This window comes from Haematobia irritans, chromosome 2, assembly GCF_050003625.1.
Source record: "Haematobia irritans isolate KBUSLIRL chromosome 2, ASM5000362v1, whole genome shotgun sequence".
Lineage (NCBI taxonomy): Eukaryota > Metazoa > Arthropoda > Insecta > Diptera > Muscidae > Haematobia > Haematobia irritans.
In genome coordinates, this window is record NC_134398.1 from 71,750,422 (window position 1) to 71,762,906 (window position 12,485).

The following is a 12,485-nucleotide window of genomic DNA, read 5'->3' on the forward strand; positions in this document are numbered from 1 at the left end:
CATGAGCTTCTATAAACTGTATTTATTACCCGATTTGCCTGAAATTCGAAATCTAGAGGTATTTTTAGACCACAAATAAGTGTACCTAAATTGAGGTATATCGGTCCATTTTTTGGTATAACCCCTATATAGACTGATCTCTCGATTTTTACTTCTTGGGCGTCTAGAGACTATATTTTCTAGCCGATTTGTTTGAAATTCTGGAGGTATTTTAAGATCACAAATATGTGAGCAGCAAATGGTACCTATCGGTCCATGTTTTGGTATAGCCCTCATATACACCGATCTCCCGACTTTATTTCTTGGGCTTCTATAATCCGTAGTTTTTACCCAATTTGGCTGAAATTGGAAATCTATAAAAAATTTAGACAAACGAAATTTCCTTTTCTTATAAAGTATTTTCGTTTATTCAACTCTAAAATTCTCTAATATAGCAGGCGCACTGATCATGAAAATTGCTTCAAACTGAAAGTAAAATTTCCAGATTTTACTCATCGCATTTATTTAAATAATGGCAGAAAAAATCTACAGATTTAAGATTTCAAATCAAGGCGTAATTTAATCATATACACGATATGTTTATAATTTCTCTAAAACTCAAACAAAATTGGTTCTCATAAATCTAGAACCTTATCTAGTCTTCAAAGGTGGAATCTTTAAAGTTTGTCTTCGGGAGCTGACTGCCTTGGGAGAAGATTTGTCATCAAACCCCCTAAAATTCTATATATTATCAAGTAACCCACTATGACGAAGAGTTTTCAAAGTAAACTATCATATTTGATTCATGTGGTGGGTATTTAAAATTCGGCCCGGCCGAATTTACTGCTGTATATACTTGTTTTTAAAATGCCTTACTTCAAATACATACGAGTTTAAAAGAGGGACGCAAATTTTCAACGTTAGTGTCCTAAATTCAATAAGAAAAATTAAAACAAACATTATGAACTTTCTTTTAATTAAAATTGCTCTAATTTAAATAAATTTTTTCTTAATATTGTGTAAATTGCGTGTTCTCAAATTTAGAATCAGTGTATACAATACACTCAAAGAATTTATATTTCAGTTAATTTAATGATTATTTCTTTAAATAAAAATTTTTTAATCTTTGCCTTCAAAATTGTTCTTACTTTTTACTTCGTCTTTAATATATAATGTGTCATAAAATTTCTGTTATTTAAATGTTCTCTAATTTAAAGAAACATGTGACTCGAAGATTGTGGTTACATTTCTACTTCTGCACGGCAGCTGATTAGTTTAGCAGAAGATTCTGCTTTTTTTAGATACCTTAAAATAGAATGCTTAAATTAGTAAATATTAATCAATTTTAGTTCAAAAATTAAATAAATTTCATTTAGCTATTTTTTGCTACAAATTTTGTTTGTCCTAGCTATTTTTCCTTCTCAATGGTTGGCAACAATGCTAATGAGAATTCCAAAAATTGTATTGTAACGATTATGTATTAATTAAAAAAAAGAAATATTGTGTAAATTGCATGTCCTAATCTTTTATATTAGGACAATTTTTTATAGTGTAATTTAAATATTATTTCTTTCAGAGACATACGTCTTTGATGGAGGGACCCAAATTTCACAGAATCGTGCCTTAGTATAATGTATCTCAAAATTTTTTTTAATTAAAATTTTTCTAATTTAAAGAAAATATTACTTAATATAGTATAAATTGCATAGCCTAAAATCTATGTATAATCTTTCCTATTACATGCAAAAAACTAATTCTTTCTTCCAAACGAAATTTTAGACAAAATGTCGTTTTCCATTTGCTTTTCGCTGAAAGGAAGTTAGTTTGGAAGAAAAGATGTACTTTTTGTGATAAACGTTAATTATGTAAAAACATTTTCATAAAGACTAACTCAATTACATCTTTCTTTATAGAATGGTGATGGAGTTATAATAAGTTTGCCATTCCGTTTGTAACAAAACGAAATAAAGTATATATATTCTTGATCAGGTAAAATTTCAAAGACGATATAACCATGTCCGTCTGGCAGTCTGTCTGTTGTAATCACGCTACTCGTCCTGGCGCTATCGTCCTGAAATTTGGCACGGATTCGACTTTTGTCTGCAGGCTAAGTTTGTAGATGAGCTATCTCGGCCAGTTTTGATACAGCTCCCATATAAACCGATCCCCCACATGGGGTCTTGGACTTCTAGAAACCGTATTTTCTATCCGATTTGCCCGATTTGAAATGTGAAATGTAGAGGTTTTTGAGACCACAAATAGGCGTACCAGAAACGGGGTGTATCGGTTCATAGTTTGGTATAGCCTCCATATAGCCCGTTCTCTCGATTTTACTCTTTTTTATTTGATTTGCCTGAAATTTGTACCTGAAATGGGGTGTTTCGTTTCATATTTTGGTACAGCCCTCATATAGACCGATCTCCCGATTTTACTTCTGAGATTTTTAGAAATCGTATTTTCTATCCGATTTACCTGAAATTTGAAATCTAGAGGTGTTTTAGAATCACAAATAGGTGTGGCAAAAATGGTGGGTATCGGTCCATATTTTGGTATAGCCCCCATATAGACCGATCTCCCGATTTTACTTCATGGGCTTCTAAAACCCGTATTTTCTATTCGATTTGCTGAAATTTGAAATCTAGAGGTATTTTAGGACCACAAATATATATGCCGAAAATTGTGTGTATAGGTCCATGTTTGGCATAGCCCCCATATAGACCGATCTCCTAGGGCTCCTATAAACCGTAGCTTTTTTTCAAAACTGTTTCTTATAAATTAAAAATCTTCAAATTCAGAATCTTCTAGTCTCAATAAGTAGAAACGTTAAATTTAACTTCGGTAAGCTTATCATTTGAATCGGACTCCTTTATGTTAGCTAGTATGTTGTTTAAAATCCATCGGTAATTCTATATATTTTAAAGTAATCCACTAAGACGAGGGGCTATTATATTTGTTCATGGTGGTGGGCATTTAAGATTCGACCCGGACGAACTTACTGCTGTATATACTTGTTTTTCGCCTGGACGGACAATCGAAATGCGGACTTTACAGTTTGTAAGTCAACACACTACCCATTGTTATTGTTATTGTAGCTGTTATTGTCATCAACAGCCAATTATATATTTATAGAGCATGGTTCTTGGCGCCCACGAGCCGATGTAAAGAAACTTTATTTAACACAAACATACCATTGGTTGGCCAAAACTTTTGGAAACGGAAATAATATAATTTTATATATATTCCAAAAATGTTAGCAAGATTTCGAAAATATGTTCGGCATTACATTCGACATAGTATATTACATTCTTATTATGAAACATCAAAAAGTCTCTTGTTAAAAACTTAAAGTCAGAGAAGAATAGTGCTCCATACAAAAGAAAAAGACTGGAACAAAACATGCTAAAGTGTGAAATTTTCGAAGAAATTCAAAAAACTCTAACAAAAGATCAACGTTTTTGATACGCGTTTTCCAAACTTTTTTCTGCGTGTATGAATATATTATGTTTCTTGAGTGTAAACAATACTTTATCCTTAACCTTATAATACGAGGGCAGTTCGGAAACTTCTTAGCCTAGCACAAGAACCGAGGTATAAACAGAAAACAGTTAAGTGTTTTGGAAACTTCCATCTCTGTTACAACACATGTTAAATTTTGTTTCGATCTGGCAACTACTTCATATAGAAAAACGTGTTCAAAAAAGACGCATCCGCAATTTTTTTACAATGGAAAAATTAGAAATGCGTGCTGTCATTAAATATTTACTTAAAAAAGGTTTATCGGGACAAGAAATTTATAATGATATGGTGAATGTGTTAGGTGAAAGTGCTCCTTCATATGCAACAGTAAAAAAATTGCGTTGCTGAATTTAAACGTGGTCGTACAAGCATTGAAGATGAACCACGTAGTGGACGTCAAAAACAGCAACAACAACAGAAATTGTAGCCAAAGTACATGATATGGTATTAAATGATCGACGAATAAAAGTGCGTGAAATTGCTAATATCATGGGCATCTCAAATGATCGAGTCCATTTAATTTTGCATGAAGAACTACAGATGAAAAAGCTTTCTGCAAGATGGGTGCCGCATTTGTTAACAGTCGATCAAAAACGCATAAGAATGAACATTTCTCAAGCTTGTTTGGATCGTTTTAAGCGAAATTAAATGGATTTTAACCCTAAACAGCTTATCTACGTCTGAGAGACGTATGCGTTTTTTAGCCTTTCGCTCTCCCTCATGAAAATGAGTACCGAAAATGTGATTTTTTTTGTTACACAATAAATAAAAGTTTAGCCAAAAACGTGTTTAAATGATAAGGATTGGTATATAGAATCGGTGTAAGTACAAACATTTAAAACAAAAATTCACAAATTTTTTCCACGTGATGACAAACTATGATACGTCCCACAGACGTATGTTTAGCTTATCCGTGACTTTCAGTAGGATGAGCTTTTTAGGGTTAAGCGTCATTTCGTAACTGTTGATGAGACATGGATCCACTACTATACTCCAGAGACAAAAGAACAATCCAAACAATGCACTGAAGCTGGAGGAAGTGCCCCAAAGAAGGCAAAAAAAATCAATCGGCTGGTAAGTTTATGGCAACGGTTTTTTGGGACTTCAAAGGTATTTTATTGATTGACTATCTGCAAAAGGGTAAAACAATAAATTCGGAGTACTATTGCAACTTTTGGATCAATTAAATGTACAAATTCGAGAAAAACGTCCTGGCTTAAAACAAAAAAATAATTTTTCATCAAGACAACGCACCAGCGCACAAGAGTGTTTTAACAATGGCTCAAATCAACGAATTAAAGTACGAGTTGCTTGACCACCCACCTTATTCTCCTGATTTAGCTCCCAGTGACTTTTACTTGTTCCCAAATCTAGAAAAATTCCTTGCTGGCAAGCGTTTTACTTCAAATGAAGATGCAATTACAGTTGTAAACCACTATTTTGAAGAGCTTGAGGAAAACTATTTTAATCAAGGGATAGAATTGCTAGAAAAGCGTTGGACTAAGTGTATTGAAGTTTCAGGAGAATATATTGAAAAATAAGAATATTTTTGAAAAACTAACTATTCTCTTTAACTACATGTCTTTAACTACATGTCGCCCGCAACCGTGGTTTTCTTTCGTCATGTGGGGCTTAATTTTTTTATGTGAACACATTTGTACAATAAAAACTCATACATATCGCCGGAGATATTTTACTTCATTTTATCCATATGGTAACATGTTACATGGAAACTTTTTATTCGTTATGACAATGGTCTTTAAAATTTGGAAAAATTTAATAGCTTGTGATTAAAGCCAATTATTCGAGAATAATCCATTATAGCCTTAAAATACACGTAGACTAACTGACATTTTAGTGACCCCAAATAAAATTTGAAAAAAAATGAATAATTGTAGACCTTGATTGAGTTTGTCCCCCAACCCTAGAACTGAAATTGAATTCGGATTTCTTTCCACTGGCCCACAAAACCTCTTCTCTTGGCCTATGCTCTCATAATTTCATACGTGGAACTACCTATCGTAAAACATTAATTGACATTTTAAAAATTCAAAAGTTCTCTTGGGAAACTAAAAACTGTTTATGACCTGGAACTTTTATTTGTCTTTGCCCAGTGCATTCGATTTCGTTGGTATCGAGGAAATATGCTTGGTTAGCAACGTACACACCTACCCACACCCATCTGCAAATACTGCGTTCCTGGACATTTTTTGTTGGCTTCATTTGTTCTTTGCTTAGCCTAGAAGTTGGATGAAACTATGAAGATGGGTGGATATGGAAGAAAGTTTGCTTTTTCATAAACCAAGTAAATAACACTTGGTCCTTAAGGTTATGTCAATATCAGGGTAGCGATATAAGCTAACAGAATTAAGATTGAATTGAAGAAATTATACAAGTCGCTCTCTCTCTCTACGAAAATTGAATTGAAAAACATTTTTAATTTCGAGGTATACAACAAACAATAATAACGATAAAATAAAACAATTTGTACCTGATTTCTGCACGCATAGAAAAACATTTAAGACTTATCTAGAGCATGTAATTGTAGCGAAAACCACGTATTTTGTCTTTGTGAAAATATTTTTCTAGTCGAGAAAGAATAGGCTGGAAATAAATTGTCCTTAAATGCGACATACATGTTCTATTATTTAAATGGTAGAATTTGACACTATTACATTTTCGGGAAAAGCATGTACTTGTTTTTCTTGACCACTCATTTTTTTACTTTTGACCAGGGAAAAACTTATTTTTATCGTATAGATATATCTAGAACCATTACATGGGTTTAAACACCATGTAAATTTTATTCGCGATAATTCAAATTTTCGAATTGATTTTGGGCGAAAACAATTTCTTAAAAACTTCAAGTACATACACGATTTTAATTTTGCACGTCAGTCGAGTGTTGGTTGTTGCTTAGAATGGACGAAGAATACGAAATTACTGCATTTTGTGTTAATTTATTTAAACGGATGAAAAAGACTACTTTCCAAATGTTTCGGTGTACAATTTATATGTTTTGAACTGAACTATTACTTTTAAGTGCAAACATATAATGTTCATAAACTATTATAACATGTTTGGGGCACATATGTTAATGTGTTCGAACATAATATGTTTGTGTCATTACATTTTTTAAATATATCTCTGGATGCAAATATGTATTAATTTGGAAACATATATATGTTTAGAATCGTCAAAGAGAACGATAGAGAATGAATGAAAGTGATAAAGGTGGCAACAGAACTAGATAACGGGAGAATTGTTTAGATATGTAAAACTGCAAGTTGCTTATAGACTTATATATTTTGTATACATTTTTGGAGTGTGATATTTAAATATATGTTTTTATTTGTATTCCAACACAATCAAATAAAGGGTGATTTGTTAAGAGCTTGATAACTTTTTTAAAAAAAAAACGCCTAAAATTTGCAAAATCTCATCGGTTCTTTATTTGAAACGTTAGATTGGTCCATGACATTTACTTTTTGAAGATAATTTCATTTAAATGTTGACCGCGGCTGCGTCTTAGGTGGTCCATTCGGAAAGTCCAATTTTGGGCAACTTTTTCGAGCATTTCGGCCGGAATAGCCCGAATTTCTTCGGAAATGTTGTCTTCCAAAGCTGGAATAGTTGCTGGCTTATTTCTGTAGACTTTAGACTTGACGTAGCCCCACAAAAAATAGTCTAAAGGCGTCAAATCGCATGATCTTGGTGGCCAACTTACCGGTCCATTTCTTGAGATGAATTGTTCTCCGAAGTTTTCCCTCAAAATGGCCATAGAATCGCGAGCTGTGTGGCATGTAGCGCCATCTTGTTGAAACCACATGTCAACCAAGTTCAGTTCTTCCATTTTTGGCAACAAAAAGTTTGTTAGCATCGAACGATAGCGATCGCCATTCACCGTAACGTTGCGTCCAACAGCATCTTTGAAAAAATACGGTCCAATGATTCCACCAGCGTACAAACCACACCAAACAGTGCATTTTTCGGGATGCATGGGCAGTTCTTGAACGGCTTCTGGTTGCTCTTCACTCCAAATGCGGCAATTTTGCTTATTTACGTAGCCATTCAACCAGAAATGAGCCTCATCGCTGAACAAAATTTGTCGATAAAAAAGCGGATTTTCTGCCACTGATTTTGGTAATAAAATTCAATGATTTGCAAGCGTTGCTCGTTAGTAAGTCTATTCATGATGAAATGTCAAAGCATACTGAGCATCTTTCTCTTTGACACCATGTCTGCAATCCCACGTGATCTGTCAAATACTAATGCATGAAAATCCTAACCTCAAAAGAATCACCCTTTATAAGACATTTTGCTGCAAGCAAACAATTGTTTTGTTTGAACAACTTAGAAAAAAATCTGCATGAAGCACAAATATGTTTTGGGAGTATATGTTACAGGGGCGACTTTTTTTAGGATGTCATGTGTGGCGCTTGGTTTTATTTGGACATAAAAGAAAGGAAGTGGAATTGAAAAATATGTTTGATTTTTTTTATATTGTATCATATGTTTTTATTAGAAGTTATACACGCACGAAAAATAACTTTTTCGATGTAGAAACTATATGTTTGGAACTCAAAGCTTTAGCAAACTTAAATTAGGAGAATTCTTTTTTGTTTTGTTTTAAAACGAGTTATTATTAGTAGCGAAACTTTAAATTGCTCCAATTCCATGGATTTCAAGTTCAGCTCATTTCTCGTTGCGTTGTGTCTTTCCATTTGTAAATGGTGCCTTTTCATTTCCGGCATCTCTTCTTTTTTTTAAAGATATTAGATCATTCAATTTCTTGTCCATTACATCCTATGTTATTTGTCTAACTTGTTATCAATACTCCTCAAACATTCTTCTTTTGATTCCCTCAAGATTCTTATTTCGCTGGATATCGTTTTAAAATGTTTAGCCTATTGGTCCATTATAGAAATAACATCGTTTAAAATTCTCTTTTTGTTGTTAGGAGTAGTTCCCTCTTTGGCCAGTGTTGATTCGGGACTGTTAGGGACTGTAAATCACTGCTCCAGTATTTTGGTTACAGCATGTATTCATCATTGGAACTTGCCTTTGATGTAGATGGCTTCTCATTTTCTTTTCCATTTCCCCCGAATACTTTTGTAGTTTTTATACCATCAACAGCTACATATAAACCGCATAGAACTGCTACGCGTTCCTCCAATGATGATAAAATATACTTGTTAACTTGACCTCCTCCAGTTTGGCAACATTCTGCCTTGTTGTGGGCTAATTTAGATTTTATATGCCACATCCACACTGAAAAAAATATTATCGTGAGGTCAAAGATTTCATGTCTTTAAAATACGAATACAAATTTTGCTTAGCATAGAAGACGCATTTCTCTAAAATAAAGTTATTTTCCTTGTCCAAAAGTCGATAAACTTTTCAATGAAGTCGTATTGTCCTTATAATTAAGTGATTTGACTTAAAAATGGGTATTTTAACATGAAAGAAAAAATTTATAGGCTAAGGTCAACTTGACTTTAATAACTCAGAAAAATTCTTTAAATTTAATGAAATTGTCTTTAAATTTGTTGTCTTTTTGCATCTTGACTACAAAGCAAAAAATCGTTCAACTATAGGACATGCATTTCAAAACTTTATTTTAAAGAAGTTTTTTACTTCAAACATAGCATAATTTCTACTGGAAGTCGAGTCTAAATTTGGAAAATAAAGTTGCCGTTAACTCGTTTTTAAAGGACTTTGATAGCATATGAAGAAAAGAAGTTGAGAAAGCGAAAAATTAAAATTTGCTTCCTAGAAGCAAGTACACAAAACCCAAATTTAAAAGAGAATTGTGTCTTAAAAGTATCCTTACTTGTATTCTCCGCTTCTTTGGCTCGGAATCAATACCAAATTTTTTAAAGTAAAGACAAAATCTTTGGAACCGAGTATGTTTTTTTTTCAGTGCAGTCGGTCCAGGTCTAAGTTAAAAATTAAATAACAATTGTAGAGTCTACTCACTTTTCTCCACTCCGGTATACTTTTAGTACTTGGGCCACAGGCATATAGTTTCTCGGCCAGATCCGACCACAATTTGTCCTAGGTCAATTTTTCTTGTTGGGAGTAGCTACATCTTGATTTCATTCCATGAAATCTATTAAGAGAAGACCTAAATAAAAAATGTTATGATATAGAATATTTATATAAAATAAACAACAATTTTCTTACATGATGACCAATTATTTTTTGTGAACTTTTGTAAGAGTTACAAATTTGAAGAAATAAGATGATGCACAAAAACATTTAACGCCGTTCGAAAAAATTTTGAATTTCGTACTAAAATTGATTACAAATGTAATTTATAAATTTTCATAAACTTACAAATTCAAAATTGGCGAATATTTTGTATTTTATGTTTCTTTCAGTATAAAAAACAAATAATAGTATGAAACATAAATTTTTTCTCCCGACGCACAGTGGTCGATTTGAAATATTTAGGCGGCCAAAAATATTTTTGGACGTTAATGGCTTCGAAAGACTGTATTTTAAAAAAACTACCTATTTATTTTAAAAAATAAATAAGAAAAACATATATTTTATAATAAAAAACACATTTTATTCTCATAAATCATAAATAAATAAAAATGAATTAAATTTTCTTATTGAAAGATGTTTCTATCTCGACTTCTTCGTGCTCAATACTATATTGTGTGGGGCTCGGCAGGTTCTAATAGTTCTATAACTTCACTAGAAAAAATCTTGTGTGAAGTTTTCTTTAACGATCTTTCACTACTTACGAGTGGATCTGAAGTAAGGAGCAATCTTTGATAAATATCACGGTTGCATTCTTCCCTTGAAAATTTTCTTGAAAAATTCTGTCTGTATGACCGAAAATGTTTATTTCGTGCCTCTGCAGCCTCCTCCGACAATTGGCCGATGGGCAACAGTGCATTATCTATGATGGTCGCCCCATGTAATAGTAATTTATGCATTGTTGGAGTCATGGGATGCCAGTCGTATAATTCCACATACATTTGCGCGGTGTTGAAGGCATATTCTTTGAATTTTGTTGTATTTATTTTGTGTCCACTTGAAATTGCTTCTAATAAGATTTGAAATCTATATATTAATTCGTGGTTAATGCCTGTTATGTCCGCCGCTAATTCTGTGTTTTCAAAAAATCTCCTACTCGTATTTCCATCATTGGTATTACTAAAATTGGCTTTAGGCATGTCAACCAACAGGCCAGTTTCTAAGCGGAATCTTTCTTGGATTTCTTTTTTCCTTTCTTCTTCTAATGCTTTCTCTTCCTGGGTCCAAATGCAGAATGCTCTCAAAAATACGTATTTTTGCGTGTAATACCGAAATTCCAAACTTAAGAGCATCGGGACTTATTTCGTTCTGTTTGCTTAAATTATTGAAATCTTTGGAAGTGGCGCCACATATATAGCATCGGCTAGTTGAGGTCGTGTTGGTTACAGCATTGCAAACTTTGCCATCAACCATTGTCATTTTCAAAATGTGATTATAATCAAATTCTTTTCCATCAATATGTACTTTTGTAGGAGTGAGGTTCTTAATTTCATTTTGCACATAACATATTTCCTCTTTTGTTACATCTGTAGTTTCTTTCACATACCGAAATCTGATGGGGCGGCAAAATCGTGGTGATGATGGTGTTGGGTTTTGCCATAACACTTTATTGTTTTCTTTACCACAAATAATTTGAAGCGGGACAAAAGAACTCAAAAATATACTAGCATCGGATTCGGCGTCTTCTGAGAATTTTTGTTTGTACCGCGCATGTTGTGACCCGTCACAACCCCATTTATAAATGATCGTTAATGACTTTCTTTCAATTTCGTTAAGGGTTAATAACACTTCTTCCAGGTAGATTGATAACCGTTGAATAGTATGATCCATTAGGTATTGTAAATTAATTTCTGCGCAGGTAGCCGTTACTCGCAATGCCGTCTTTGGTGGGTAGCATTCTTGTTTGGCTTGTCGTAACAAGGGTAATGCTTTGGGTTAGTTGCCCTTATTACTTCATATTGTCGTCTTGTTAGATCAGCTTCTACGAACATTTTGAGTGCTTGGAACGGGGTCAAAGGAGCAATGGTCTCATTGGTCTTGGAATAGGCTTTTCTATATTGACTAGCCTTTGTTGGCGAATTTCCTATTTCTTTGAGCACTTTTGAGGCATTTCTCTGTCCCTTCGTTTGCAATATGACTTGTGCGGCATGTATAATCATTTCATCATCAACATTTGATCGAAGTTCCTCAGTTTTTCTTCTCTTGCTTCGTTCACTCGATTCCGAAAATGGTTTGCTCGGACGACCTGGTTGATTAAGCGAATGCACTGGTATTTCAAAGTGCCTTCCAGCCAATTCTGGATGTTTTTCATAAAAACTTCTTCAACTTTATGAGCTTTTAGCCATCTCTGTTTAAACTCGTGTTTGATGTAGGAAAATTTATGTTTAAGGTCCTTTTTTCTTTCCACAGTGTCTCCGCAAGACAATAGCAAGTGGTTTTCTAAAAATTCCAATTTTTCATCCATATTTGGTAAATTTTGAATTTGCATTTGCTCAAACAGACGAGTTACTATTTTCACCCCCGATGAACTAGGCATCTCCATAGCAAATTTTTTTTTTTAATTTTTTTTTTAACAAACTACTTTGAACTGCTGTCTGCTGGATTCTGCGAGATTCTGCGGGATTCTGCGGCTCTTGTTTTTTTTTTAAGAAAAGCTAAATGTGTAACGTATTCAATAAACAAAAAAATATGATCCGGACGAATCCTGATCCATAACAAAATTGCTTTTGAAATTAAAAAAATTATTTTTTTTATGTGAAAAAGAGGATATGTTCAACTACCGAAAAATATAACGAAAGTTAAAACTATTATTTATCTAATAGAAGCTTACTTGAGCAATTGGAATCACTTTCACTTCACTACACAACTTAAAATAAGAATACATGCGTATTGCGAAATTTGATATAATCCGGGCACCCAAATCGAAATACGTATCACGT